The sequence below is a fragment of the Camellia sinensis genome, chromosome 12 (genome assembly GCF_055761805.1).
Source record: "Camellia sinensis isolate YWXY chromosome 12, ASM5576180v1, whole genome shotgun sequence".
NCBI classification, from domain to species: domain Eukaryota; kingdom Viridiplantae; phylum Streptophyta; class Magnoliopsida; order Ericales; family Theaceae; genus Camellia; species Camellia sinensis.
In genome coordinates this window covers 123430651-123446283 of record NC_138972.1, presented here as the reverse complement: position 1 = coordinate 123446283, position 15633 = coordinate 123430651, and positions in this window count along the sequence as shown.

Sequence of the window (15633 nt, the reverse complement as noted above, 5' to 3'; positions counted from 1 at the left end):
TACCTATATTTATATACAAGGCTATAACAAACTAACCAGCTAGCTGTAACAAACTAACCAGCTAGCTATAACAAACACACAACTAACTTCCTAACTGTGTAACCAACTCTAAGCCTTCAACTGAGCTGGTGAACCAGCTGAACTGTAACCTGACTGACTGGTGAACCAGCTGAACTTCCTGAGCTGGCTAAGCAGTGATCCTCAACATAGTGCAGCAAGGACTTGGAACCTAGAGCAATTGGGATCAATATTTTTAGAACAGGAGTCCAATCGAAGAAGAGCTGACAAGTATATAGTACAAAGCTGAAGGAGAGACAGCTACTAGTAGAATTGTTAGATATGTTAGATATGGAGATCAATAGTTGACGTGGATCGAGAAGGTGATATAGGAAGCATATATATAGATAGATAGGTGGAGGAGGAGAAAAATGATGGATATCATCACTTAATTCTTAAATGCTTTTATAATGTGAAGGGTTGGGATTGGTTTTACTTTTGAAAGCAAAACATGTGTAGCCGTTGTTAGTATATTATATGTATTATAGTGCATAGTATGTTAGCTGTGAATTATCAAGCTTTAATCATGTTGTTTTCTTAGTGCTTTCTTAGTGTACACTTTCTGCTTTCTTCTTTCGGCTCTCTTTGCCTCTTTGTACACTCTCCCCTCTATAAAAGGAGAGGCATCTTCACATTGTAAAGATACACAGAACATCAATCAGAATACATACAATTTATTCTCTCTGTATTTCTCTCTCTATCAATTTATCTTACATGGTATCAGAGCTATAAGATTTAGGTCTATATTTCTTTCTCGCCGGCGGGCAGTCGGCCGGCAATCTTGCCTTCGCTGCCCGCTGGAGTTTTCTACACATACTCACTTGACGATCTGCGTTGATTCATGATCAGACAGTCCAATTTTGTTGCCGCCCCTTTGTTTCTGCCACCACCGAGCTCGCCGAAGAACTCCGCCGTGCTGCTCTCGCTCAGTCACCAGAGAACTCTTCTGCTCAATCCTTGATGGTGTTGTCATAGCTACACGAGACCAACACATCCATTGACGGATGCCACTAGACCATTTCAACATCTTGTGTATGCCCTTGCAACACTGACATGCACTCAAACTCATCTCCACACCCGCTGGATCTCAACCCCTTTTCAGAGCTGTTCTACAACAGGAGGTCGTCATGATCATCACGATCTGGACGGCTTTGATCCTCTCCCTCTTGCTTTGATCCTCTCCCTCGGTCTCCACACCTCATCAGACAATTGTCTCATCATCGCTCTTCTCATCCTGAGCGTGCTCGCGACCAACCAGCTCGCGCGGCCGGCGCGCCTTACGTCCGTCACCTGCAACCTCACCACTGCTTCCAGTTGTGACGGACCAATGCCGACCATGTCGCTTATGCAACGCGGCGTCGGTCTACCCAGCAGTTTTGCCGATTTCCGAGGACATTGAGGTTATCGTCGGCAACTGTTATGCCTGAACCTACTGTCATTTTTGTTGTCTTTTTGGAGAGCTCGAATGCTCAACAACAATGGCAGATCTTGCAAGTAAACCAGACACGGAGGGAAGTGAGAGAGACCAAATAGAATACTACAATGATAATATTATGATATAGAATAGAATAGAATATTATCAATGGAGATCCACCAACCCACTATTTTATATTTTATTTTATCACATACCCATCATTTCTTTTCACTTTTTTTCCCACCACTTTCAATCAACTTGTCTTGCATAGGCGGGAAGATTGATAAAGAAAAATATTCCAATACAACACGGCACACCACTGGCAATACACATCTGCTACATCACCTGGCTTGGAAACTTGATTCTTTTTCTTTTTTTCTTTTTTTTTTCTCTACTCCTTTAATTCCTACCCCACATCATCTCCTTTTGCTGGGCACTACCTCAGTGCGAGTGTGGCTTCCAAATTTCAAAATCAAAATTTCCAAATTTCAAGATTTTAAGATTGCATTATTTTAACACGGCAGGCTACTTTTCACACATTCACTTCACAAAAAAAAAACAAAACAAAAAATATATATATATATATATATTCTGATTACTTTTCACACATATATATTTTGATTCCTTTTCATTAGTATATATATTTTGATTACTTTTCCTTTCGTGGTAGGACCCGCCCAAACACAACCCTTTCACAATTTTTTTTTTTTTTTTTTTTTTTTTTTTTTAACAAATTTGACAAACTATTTTTCTTTTCCTACCTCTTATTCCCGTATTTATCCTTTTCCTTTTTCATATATATATATATATATATATATATATATATATATATATTTATTCCAACAAACAACAACATTTTTTTGTTTTCATTACTTAATTTATTCTATACTTTAATACATTTTTTCAAAAACTCTTGCTGATTCACATTACCCTCACTTTACTTTTATTTATTTTCTTTATCTTCCTTTTTTTCGTACTCAAAAAAAAAAAAAAAAAAAAACCTATTTACTCCACTTTATTAATCCCTTTGTTTCAACCTCAAATAGGTTTCTATCTTCACACCTATTTGAGTTTGAGGGGGGGTTATACATATATCATGGTGAGCATGGTTACACACCATGCGAACAACCCAAGCCACCCCATGGCGCACTCCTAAGTCGCCCCCTTGGTGCACCACCAAAGTCTTCTACATCGGTCCGGCATGACCCCGTAAACTGTTCCGACATTGATTCCGGTCAGCTTCTACAACGGTCCGGCATGACCCCGTAAACTGTCCCGACATTGATTCCGGTTAGCTTCTACAACAGTCCGGCATGACCCCGTAAACTGTCCCGACATTGATTCCGGTTAGCTTCTATAACGGTCTGACACGACCATACCGTGTCTTCAGCAACAATTTGACACAACCATACAGTGTCTCCTATCCTATTTTATTTTCCTGTTTTGTTACTCTCTCCAAACTCAAGATGGCTAGTACCTATCCTCCTTGAGTTTGAGGGGGGCTGTTAGTATATTATGTGTATTATAGTGCATAGTATGTTAGCTGTGAATTATCAAGCTTTAATCATGTTGTTTTCTTAGTGCTTTCTTAGTGTACACTTTCTGCTTTCTTCTTTCGGCTCTCTTTGCCTCTTTGTACACTCTCCCCTCTATAAAAGGAGAGTCATCTTCACATTGTAAAGATACACAGAACATCAATCAAAATACATACAATTTATTCTCTCTGTATTTCTCTCTCTACCAATTTATCTTACAGCCGTATTGGAACTGCTCCATGTTGAAGATTTCTTCAGGTTGTCTCTCGTTGAACACTTCTAGTTATCACTACCCCTTCATTGAATGAATTGTCTATATATTAATTAATTTCTTCATTGAATGAGTGAATCATATCTGTACATTAAATTAATTGTTTTTATATAAACTTTGATATTCCGTTTGTCCCTCCGTTCCGTACCCTTATATGCCTTTTTTATGTTCTAATTCATTATATGACTCTTTTTAATATAAAAGGATAAAAATAAAGTCAGCTGCCAAGATAAAAGCAAGAAAGATTTTCTGGAGAAATTTAGGGTCCTATTTAGTTTAGTTTTAGAATTATTATTTAATTGTGAAATTGTGTCTTAAGTTTTGAGTTTTTAATCATGATTTGAAAAGAGAAAATTTATTTAATTATGAGTTTTAAATAGTTTTGGAATGATTTATAATTTTTTTGATTAAGCCTCCGTATGGCAAGTTAGGTTAGGGGTTTTTTGGCTATTTTAATCACAAAAGAAAAAATAGGCTATTTTAGCTACAAAAAACAAAACATCACGTCCAACCCATAATCATTACACTCTTCTCTCACAAAAAAAATTAAAAAAGTCAAAAAGTCAAAAAATTCTTCCTAAACCAAGCTTTTTAGCCCAGGCTAAAATAGCCAAAAAAGTCAAAAAGTAAAAAAATTAACCCACTTCCCAAATCAACCTTAATTGATATATAGAATGTGAAAGAAAATGAGAGGAGAGGAGAGAGATAAGAGAAAAAAAATAATTGATTAATTAAATAATAATAATAAATAAAAAGAAAATATATGAATTTTAAAAATAATTTTAAACTATATTTTAAAAATATATTTAATTAATATGTTTCATCGAAATTATAATTTAAAAACAAAATTAAATTTAAAAAAATAAACCAAACCCTACAATTTTGAACATGAATTACATTCCCTGTTTTAAAATATTCAAGTGTGCCGTTTTCTCAGGCCGTCATCGACAATGGATCCAGCTTGGCACCTTGATAAAGTCATGTTGAAAACGTAATTATTTTGCTTCACGTGTCAAATCATGTAACGAAAAGTTTTACAAGTAAAATGTAACGACAAATTTTGAGATTTTTATTAATAAATTTCATTTAGAAGTATTTTAACTCAAGAAATATATGAATGGATTTTTTAATCCATTTAATTTCATGTATGTATAGTTTTATTTCATAAAGTTTTTTTTCTTGATTTACACTATTTTCTTGGACACTTATGCCCTTATATTTAATTTTGATACCCTTATAAATATTTTTTGAACGGCTAGCAATTTTATGATGTGAACATTCATATTTTAAAATTCATATTGGTAGGAATGTAAAATTGACCCGTGAGCGGCCCGAAACCCGCTCGCAAGCTGGGACGTTGATAATGTGAATATTCACAATGACATGTTAACATTCACATTAATAGGAGTGTAAAATTGGCCCACGTCCAGTGGCGGCGCAAAACCAGCCGGCCGCCCATGGACGGCCCGAGGCGGGCCCGGTCCGGCCCGTTGACAATGTGAATATTCACATTGACATGTTAACATTCACATTGATAAGAGTGTAAAATTGGCCCGCGGCCCATGGGCTGCCAAAAGGCCCCTCGCAGCCCTAGGCGGGCCCGGCCCGGCCCGTTGACAATGTGAATATTCACATTGACATGTTAACATTCACATTGATAGGAGTGTAAAATTAGCTCGCGCCCCGTGGCTGCCCGAAACCTGTCCACGGCCCGTGGACGGCCCGGGACGGGCCCGGCCCAACCTGTTAACAATGTGAATATTTACATTGACATGTTAACATTCACATTGATAAGGGTATAAAATTGGCCAGCGGCCTAGGGCGGGCCCGACCCGGCCCGTTGACAATGTGAACATTCATATTGACATATTAACATTCACATTGATAAGAGTGTAAAATTAGCCCGCAGCCCGTGGATGGCCCGAAGCCTGACCGCAGCCCGACCCGTGACATTGTGAATATTCACATTGACATGTTAACATTAACATTGATAGGAGTGTAAAATTTGCCCGCTGCCTGAAGCTTGCCCGCGGCCCGGGGTAGGCCCGGCCCGGTCTGTTGACAATGTGAATATTCACATTGACATATTAACATGCACATTGATAGGAATGTAGAATTGGCCCGCGGCCCGTGGGTTGCCCGACGCTTGCCCATGGCCGAAGGCAGGCTCGTTTGGGTTCAGGCCCGAGCCGATGGGTCGAGCCTCGGGTCGGGTCGATGGGCCTGGGCCTAGCCTCAGGCTTGGGTCAGGCTTGGGTGGGCCTAACCATTTTTTTAATTCTTTTTAATTTTTTCTACCAAAATTTTATTATTTTTCACAAAAAAAGACACTAGGCCTCGGCGCGGGCCGAGCCTCGGACCGAGCCTTGAATAGGCCTTAACCGGGCCGATAGGCCGGGCCGGGCTTCAAAGTGATGGCCCAGGCCCTAGCCTAGGGTCTCGGACTAGGCTTGAGCCCGGGCCCAAACGAACCTTTCTCGAGCCGCGGGCGGGCTTCGGGTAGCCTACGCTCTTTTTGATGATTCCATTAAGTCCTATTTGAGGTAAGAAGACCAAAATACCACTTTCATCTACTTATATTCTATTTAGTCCACATTATTTTTTTATGTTTCAATAAGTTCTATGGGAGACATAATTACCAAAATATCCATAATGTGAATGTTCACATCGTCAATGTAAATGTTCATATCATCAATGCGTAGAGGCTCGGGCCGGCCCATATCGAGCCTCGTGGGTGTCCGAAAAAATCTGGGCCAGCTCGACCCGGCCCACGGGCCAAAAAATTAGGCCCAGGCCCTAGCCTTGGCACAAGGGTATTCAGGCTTTGGACGAGCCGATGGATCGAGCTTAGGTCGGGCTTGGGCGGGCCTGGCCATTTTTGTTTAATTCTTTTTAATTTTTTCTATCAAAATTTTATTATTTTTCACAAAAAAAGACATTGCGCCTCGAGCGGGCTGGGCCTCGGACCGAGCCTTGAATGGGCCTTAAGCGGGCTGATGGGCCGTGCTAGGCTTCAAAGTGATGACCTAGGCCCTAGCTTAGGGTCTCAGATATGCTTAGGGCCGGACCAAAACGAGCCTGCCCCGAGCCGTGGGCGGGCTTCGGGCAGCCCACGGGCCGTGGGCCAATTCTATATTCCTATCAATGTGTATGTTAACATGTCAATGTAAATATTCACACTGTCAACGGGCCGGGCCGGGCCGGGCCTACCCCGGGCTGCGGGCAACCTTCGGGCAGCGGGCAAATTTTACACTCCTATCAATGTTAATGTTAACATGTCAATGTGAATATTCACATTGTCACGGGTCGGGCCAAGCCCGCCTTGGGCTGCGGTCGGGCTTCGGGCCGCCCACGGGCTGCGGGCCAATTTTACACTCTTATCAATGTGAATTTTAACATGTCAATGTGAATATTCACATTGTCAACGGGCCGAGTCGGGCCTGCTGGCCAATTTTATACTCTTATCAACGTGAATGTTAACATGTCAATGTGAATATTCACATTGTCAACAGGCCTGGCCAGGCCCTTCCCGGGCAGCCCACGGGCCGTGGGCGGGTTTCGGGTAACCACGAGGCACGGGCTAATTTTACACTCCTATCAATGTGAATGTTAACATGTCATTGTGAATATTCACATTGTCAACGGGTCGGGCCGGGGCCGCCCATGGGCCGCGGGCGGGTTTCGCGCCGCCACGGGACGCGGGCCAATTTTACACTCCTATTAATGTGAATGTTAACATGACAATGTAAATATTCACATTGTCAACGGGTCGAGCCCACCCTGGCCCGATTCGAATTTTTTCGGACACCCAAGAGAATCGACATGGGTCAGGCCCCTACACATTGACGATATGAACATTCATATTGATGGTGTGAACATTCACATTCGGGGCATTTTGGTAATTATGTCACTCATAGGACTTATTGAAACATAAGAAAATAATGTGAACTAAATGGAACATAAGTAGATGAAAAGAGTATTTTGGTCTTCTTATCTCAAACAGGACCTAATGGAATAGTCAAAAAGAATATGGGTTAGATAGAATAAATCTCTTAGAAAGTGGATTTATCAAAAAAGCTCCCAAAAATTTTATAAGTAAAATATTCTGACTGATCTTTGTTAATTAGTTGGTTTAATGAGTGTTTCAATTTTTCGTTTGTCTAGAATAACACACAAATAACGATCCTGTTTGATAGAATTTTTTTAATTTAAAATTTGATAATTAAAAAGTAAAAATTAAAAGTACTACTTTATAGCTTCTAAATAATCAATATATTTAAGTTATTTTTGCTTAATAAATTATAAGTAGAAATTACATAAAACAGTCTGACACAAATTTTTAAATTAAAATAAATTATAATCACCTCTCAAAAACTGTAACAAACAACCCCAATATCATAGAAGACTGTATGAAATTTGCTTGTGATAGACCTAAACATTATCGTTATGTTTAGTTTATAAATTTGAATAATTTTTTTTTTAAAAAAATAAAATATAATTATATTTTATATACCTTTTCTCTTTCCGTTTTCAAATCTTTTTAGTTTGAGTAAACTCGTTTTTGTATAATTTTGATGAAAAATGTTTTGGAGTTCTAATTCTTAAGTTCTAAAGTCAACTCTAATGAGTTGACAGTGGGCCTCACCTACTGTGATGTGATGTTTTGGTTTTCATTTTTTTTCTCTCTCCTTACCATGTTATTAGTGCTCTATTAAAACACCAAAATTAGTACTCTAACTCATTGCTGAATTTTGACTGACCTAGTAACACGCTTGTCTCTACTCTTCTTGTCATTAACAATAACCTAGTAGAGCAATTACACAATTATGTAGAAAAATGGCCTCCAGCACGTATTTTAAAATTAAGGATTGATATTTATATTCAAAAATTAGATTTAATTTTTAAACTTAATAATGTTGCACACTATTAAAATATTTAAGTGAATTCTTTCTTATTTATTATCTAATTATTCATCAATCATTTTCTTGATACATCACTAAATCTAAAAAGTAGATCTAAAAAGTGGACTTATATATCATTTTCTTTTAAAATTTTCAATTGCTATACATACACATAGTTTAACAACTCTCGCCACGTTATGTCTTGCCATTTATCTCCTTCATCCATACAGTCATAGACAAGTAATGTAAATATTATTTGTTTATTTATTATACGAATCAAATTCATATGAAAAATGATATACAAGTCCACTTTTTAAATCTATTTTATAAACTCAATGATATGTAAGTGATATGATTGGTTGATGATTAGATAAGATATGAGAAAGTACTATTTTTAATATCCTAATTGATTGTTACATCACTAGACTTGAAAATTAAATCTAATTTTTGATCTTAAATAACAATACTCAATCCATATATATAGAGTTATCTCATCATCACATCTCTGTCGAAATAGACTACAATATAAAAAAACAAGGAAAGAACTCACTTCAATTCAATATAGATGGTGGCATGGGGGGCACACAATTAACAACATGACTTTGATCAACTTGCAAAAGCTAATGTTAAGGGGATTACATCAAACTGAGAAAGAATGGGGCGTCCATGGAGATCGAGTAACGAGTATGAGGGGCAATCTAGCAAGCTTGGAGTGGGAGGCTGGCAACCGGTGGTGCGCAGACATGGCGGTCGTGGTGGTGGGGCCCAAAGGGAGAAAAACATCTACTCTGTGTTTGTAGGCAACATACTAGCATCTATGGGGGCAAATGGGCTGTTTAAGATCTTCTCCAACTACGGAGTCATGCTGGATGCGTACATTCCAAATAAGAGAAGAAGATCTACAGGTTCTAGATTTGGATTTATAAGGTATGGTTGTCTGGTAACAGTGGATATGGCTCTGCAAAAAGCACACGGACTTTGGTGCGATGACAAAGCACTAAAAGTCAAAAGGGCTGATTTTGGGAAGTAATATGATCACAGGCAAAAGGAGATTCGTCCAGTATAGCAGTGGAAGGAGAAGGAAGGTCACCAATCTGAGTATGTTAGGCATCACGGGAGTAAATCGTATGCCGATGTGGTCCGAGGCAGGGTAGCTCATTCCAGCTCAACTCGTACTATAAAGGTTCAGAGGGGAGAGAATAGTTGGTTGTATGCGAGTGCTGTAGCAAGATTGAAACCCAATCTAGCGGCTGAAGATCTAAATGATGAAGTACATAGACGTGGTTATGGAGATGTCACAATTAGAAGAGGAGGTGGAAGGCAATTAGTTATTTCCTTTCAGTTAGTTGAAGCTAAGTGGGAGAAGCTATTGGTAATGAAGGAATGGCTTACAGATTGGTGCGAATCAGTTGAGGATTGGAAAGAAGGAATAGTGATTGATCAGGTGAGACAGGTGTGGCTAAGTTGCTATGGTGTGCCACTGGTCTTGTGGAATAATAGTACTTTCTGCAGTATAGGTAGAGAGTGGGGTGTAGTTCTTGAAATGGATGAGGACACGACTAATTTATCATCCTTCCATTGTGGGAAAGTTAAGAAAGAGACAAGATGTATGGACATCATTAATCATACAATTAATCTGGAGTGCAAAGGGGTAATCTACCCTGTTAGGATTTGTGAGGAACAAATTATAATTTTAAAAGTAGTGCAAGAAAGGTGCATTTGCCAATCTTTTATGAGGAATAATAAGAAAAGCTACAGCTGTGATGAAGAAGAAGAAACTATTGCAGATAGAGGCAGCAGGCAGGAGAAAGAAGATGATGACGTGGAAGTATATGTGAGAGCTGAGGTGGGTAAAGGGTGTGAAGTGGCTGCAGAGGATAGGGTGACTGAACAGGTCCCAAATGACATGGAGGAGGAAGATCGACTGAAGGAAATCTCAGTGGTGGATGAGTCAGAAATGATGATGGGAGGGTCAAAGATAGGCGTTGCACGAGAGGAAGGCTCTATAAGGAAGCTCCGTCAAGGGGAGTCAGAGGTGGGTGGCGCACGCAAGGAGGGTAGCTGGAGAGGCGATGATGAGGTCTACACCCCTGGTTTTATAAAAAGTCTGAGTGGGTCTGTGGGGCCTCAACAAGGAATCAACATAGAGGTGGATTTAAATAGGGCCCAATTGGGAACAAGTAAGGAGGGATCGGCCCAAAGGGCTGCAGAACTAGGCAATTGGGTTGTTAATAGCATTCCTTCTAATTCTGATAAAAGGTTGAAGCAGCCTAGTGTAATGTATAACAGGGTGAACTCAGCCCATATACGTAAAAATAAACTAAAGGAGAAAGGAAGAGTAAGTAGAAGCCAAAATATTCTAAAGCAGTGGAAGCACAAAGAGGGAAAGATAGCAATGCAATCATCACTGAATCTAAGAAAAGGGGCAATTTTTCGATCTGCTGTAGCTATTATCTCACTTTCCATGGCCAGCAAGTCTAGTAGAGGTCGTTTACAATTATCAGATGCAGAAGCATCTCTTCAAATTGGCAAAATGTTAGAGGTCGATTGTGATGGTAAGGAGGAGGAGGTGATTAGCAAGCTAGAGGAATTGGAGGCCACAAACAAAGGAAAATGGGTGAGAAGGAGAGGTGAAGAGAATTGAGTCGTAAGGCTTAGGGGGTTTAAGTGTAAAATTGTGTAATGAAGATACAATCTTGGAATGTTAGAGGCCTTAGAAGACCTGAGAAAAGGAGAAGGATCAAAAGAAGTTTGGCGGAAAGGAAAATTAGTTTAGTGATGATTCAAGAAACAAAGAGATCTACAATCACCACTGAAGTAATAAAATTTATCTGGTATGAAGATCAATTTGAGTATATGGCAGTGGATGCGGAAGACAGAGCTGGTGGGCTACTATGTGTATGGAATCCAAAGGTGTTTCAACTAAGTGCTTGCTGTGGTAACTGAAACTTCATTCTCATATCAGGTACTATCTTTTCTTCTTTTAGTTGTGTGGTGGTAATTGTGTATGGTCCTACGGATGTGGTCAAAAGGTAAGAAGTTTGGGCAAATTTTTCTCTGTTGAAGCATCATTTCTTGGGGCCATGGTGCATGGGGGGTGATTTCAACGAAATAAGGAACACTGATGAACGGATTGGGTGTTCTAGAAGAGACTGAGGAATGAGGGCTTTTAATTCTATGGTAGAACAACTAGAGCTGATTGACTTACCAATGCTGGGGAGGAAATTTACCTAGTGCAACTCACAAACAAGGGAGAAATGGAGTAGGATAGACAGATTTCTACTTAATCATGAGTGGCTTCAGAACTTCAATCTCAGGGTATGGGGATTACCTAGGCTGTTATCTGATCATTGCCCTATAATATTGATGGAGGATGATCGTGATTGGGGTCCTAAACCATTTAGGTTTCTGAATGCTTGGGTTCTCCACCCTAGCTTCGTATATTTAGTGGAGCAAACCTGGTCAGAAGCTCAGGTGGAAGGATGGGCTGGCTTTAGATGTTGCATGAAATTTAAAACTTTGAAACAAAAATTAAAAGTATGGAACATTGTTGTGTTTGGAAAAGTTGAATCTAAGCTTAAGGATGCTGAAGAGGAAGCTCATGTAATTGAATTAATTGCAGAAAAGAGACCACTGATGGGAAATGAACAAGCTAGAAGGAAGGAACTAATGGGTGAAATCTCGAGGTTGAACAAAATACTGGAACGTATCTGGTTACAAAAGTCAAGAGTTAGTTAGGCCACACAAGGGGATAGGAATACCAGGTATTTTCACATTATAGCGTGCAACAGAAATAGCAGGAATTCTTTGTGTTCTGTTATGGTGAATGGCTCATTGGTTGAGGAACCTTTGGAGGTTAGACTTGAGGTAAAGAAGCATTTCATGAATCACTTCTCTGAAACTTGGGCTGTTAGGCCTAAACTGGTTGGTCAGTTCAAACATATTGGGGATAGTTTAGCATTGGATTTGTTGGAAGCAGAGTTTACAGAGGAGGAAGTTAGTCATGTGATTAAGAGCTGTGAAGGTAACAAAGCACCTGGGCCGGATGGGTTTAATTTGGCCTTTTTTAAGAAATGTTGGGGAATAGTTAAGTCTGAGATAATGCAATTCTTTAGGGAGTTCCATCAGAATGCCACTCTGGTTAGTGGTTCAAATAGTTCATTCATTGTTCTAATTCCCAAAGTGGATAGCCCATCAAGCTTGAATGAATATCGGCCCATTAGTCTTATTGGTTCTTTGTACAAAATTCTTGCTAAGGTCTTGGCAAATAGAATGAAGCTTGTGATGCCAAGAATCATTAGTGAGTCTCAATCAACATTTTTGGGGGGTAGGAATATTCTGGACGAGATCCTTATTGCAAATGAGGTAGTTGATGGGTGGAGAAAATCGAATAAGAAAGGTCTAGTGTTGAAACTAGACTTGAAAAGGCTTATGATTCGGTCAATTGGGAATTCTTGTTTAATATGTGTGCCAATTTCAGTTTTGGTGAAAAATGGGTGAGATGGATGAAAGCTCGTGCAGCCTCCTCAAAAGTGTCAATTTTTGTGAACAGTTCACCTACCGAGGAGTTTTGCCCACAGGGAGGCCTACGGCAAAGGGACCCATTATCCCCCTTTCTCTTCAATATAGTGGCTGAGGGGCTTAATATCTTGTTTGACAGAGCAAAAGAAATGGGTTTAATTGAAGGAGTTACCATAGGCAATTATGGGGTAAAAGTAACGCACCTACAATTTGCTGATGATACAATCCTGTTTTGTGAAGCTCGGTGGCTGGAAGAGGTAACCGTCAAAAGAATACTTAGGTGTTTTGAACTTATATCAGGGCTGAAAATTAACTATCACAAGAGTGTGATTGCTGGGGTTGGTGTGGATGAAGAGCTGTTACAAGGGTTTGCTTCTCGATTAAATTGTACATATCAAGACTTGCCTCTAAAGTACCTTGGGTTACCTCTAGGAGCCAACCCTAGGAGGAAAAGTACTTGGAAACCAGTCTTGGATAGGTTTAAACATAAATTACCCTCATGGAAGAGAAGGTTGCTCTCGTTTGCTGGGAGGCTAACTTTGATTAAATCTGTTTTGAGTAACTTGCCTATTTACTACATGTCCTTGTTCAAACTACCAGTGGGGGTGGCTAAAGAAATTGATAAAATTCAAGTAAACTTCCTATGGGGGGGTTCAGATCTGAGAAGAAAAGTTCACATGGTTAAATGGGAAGCCATTACCAAGAGTAAAAATTTAGGAGGCTTGTGCATTAGAAGATCTGCAGATATGAATAAGTGTCTATTGATAAAATGGTGATGGAGGTTTGCGGCAGAAAACCACTCTTTGTGGAAGGATGTTATATGTTCAAAGTATAATATGGGGGGTGGAAAGTGGCTGCCACATATGGAAGGAAATATCAGAGTTTCAAAAATATGGGCTGATATAATTAATGCAGTTAGATCTCAGCCTGAATTTTTAAATGTCTATCTTGATAATGCAGTCATTCAGTTGGGAAATGGTAGGAGAGCTCATTTTTGGTTACATAAATGGTCCGGGGAATTGTGTCTTAAGACCGAGTTTCCCAGACTATTCTCTCGGTCCACTGACAAGTATGGAACAGTTTCTGAATTCTACACCAGAAGAGGAGGGCTGTAGGATTGGAATCTGGATTTTAGGAGGCCTTTGTTAGCCTGGGAGGAGGATGAGGTACGTAGGTTATATATCTTAATCAGTACTGTACCAGCTATTCGGGTCTCAAGTCCAGATATTTGGATATGGAAGGCTGATCCAACTGGGTCGTTCTCTGTTGCATCAATGTACACAAGATGTGAATTGTCCTTGGGGCCTATTAGGAATATGGCAGTGGCAGTTTGGCATAACTGTGCCCCTCTTAAAGTAAAATTCTTTGGGTGGTTGGCATGGCAAGGTAAAGTTAAAACATCAAGTTTCCTGCAAAGAATAGGGATCTTAGATGTGAATGCTAATGTGGGTTGTGTCTTCTATCATGATGAGGTGGAAACAGTCAGTAATACCCCTGTTCTATAGAATGCTAATTGGTCCTTAATATGAGTATGATGATGTGTTTAATATGATTTGGTGTACGATTATGTGTAAATATGTGGTTTTGAATTTCTATCTATTCACCGTAGGAATATCTATTTGATTTTTCTACTTTGGAAATTAAATTGAAGGCCTTATCGGCCACATAACCCGAAATTGATTGCGTCATTGTGGTTGGCATAATTTTTAGAGTCTACAGTGAAATTTAATTGGAAATTGATTCGGGTCAGATTAAATTGATTAAATTAGCGAGTTAGTGCTCTATTCTTTGATATTATAATAATACTACAAGAGAGGGGCTTTTAATATGAGCACTACACAATTAATTACTCCCATTTTTGCTTCACTTGGCTGTTATCCACTCTAAGGAGAGGAGAGGGTCGGCTATTAGAGAGAGAGAAGGGAGAAAAATCTATTTTTGATCTTGAAGGCTTGGAAATTTGAAGTCTAACTCTAAATTGGACCATAGATTGAAGAAATTGGGCTTCTAGGTAAGCCATTGACTCTTGAATTCATGAATTGAACTTGTAATCTTGTAAGCTCAAGGTTTATTTGTGATCAAGAGCATGATTTAAATTGGTTTTGGTGAGATTTGGCCATGCATGCATAGAATTGTTTTTAAATTGCCATAAGTGTGCATAATCTAGCATGTAACATGCCAATTAAGCAAGATTTGAAGTTTGATCATGTATGCAAGCTTGGTTTTGTTGAGCTTTATGAGAATAGGCACTATTTGCATCTTTTGAAATGGAATTTGAGCTAAAAGATTGCATGCATGTTTGATTAATGAACTTATATGAGATTTGAAAGCTTGAACCATGAGTTTACAAGAATGTTGGTTTATTTTGAAGAAATGTGACCATGATTTTGAGTAATTGGCTTCCTAATACTTGTATACTTGTGGTAGGTAATGTGTTTGCATGTTTGGGGAACCAATATTTTGAGTTTGGAACCTTTGGAGGTCGTTTAGAGCTCAAGAACTCATTCTGAAAAACCCAGAATTTTGATGTCCGCTCGAGCGGGGGAACGGCCGCTCGAGCGGGAAATACGTGCTCCCAGCACTTTTTGCAGACAAGGTGTCCGCTCGAGCGGGGGAATTCACGCTTGAGCGGGGAGCTATGTAGACAGACCTTCCACTCGAGCGCTCGAGTTCACGCTCGAGTGTAATTTTGATGCAACCAGTACTTTTGCAGACCTATTGGGTACGCTCGAACGGATAAGTCCATGCTCGAGAGGGGACCCTGTTTCCTAAAATTTTGTTCATGCGTTCTGTGTTCTGTTTTCCGTTCTCTTTCACTTGTAAGCACTCTTAGGCATACTTTGAGCATTGTAATTGAATTAAAGAGATAAGAATGAAGCCTAAAGAGATAAGAATGTGTGAATTACAGAACGGATTGAGTTAATTGTGACCCAT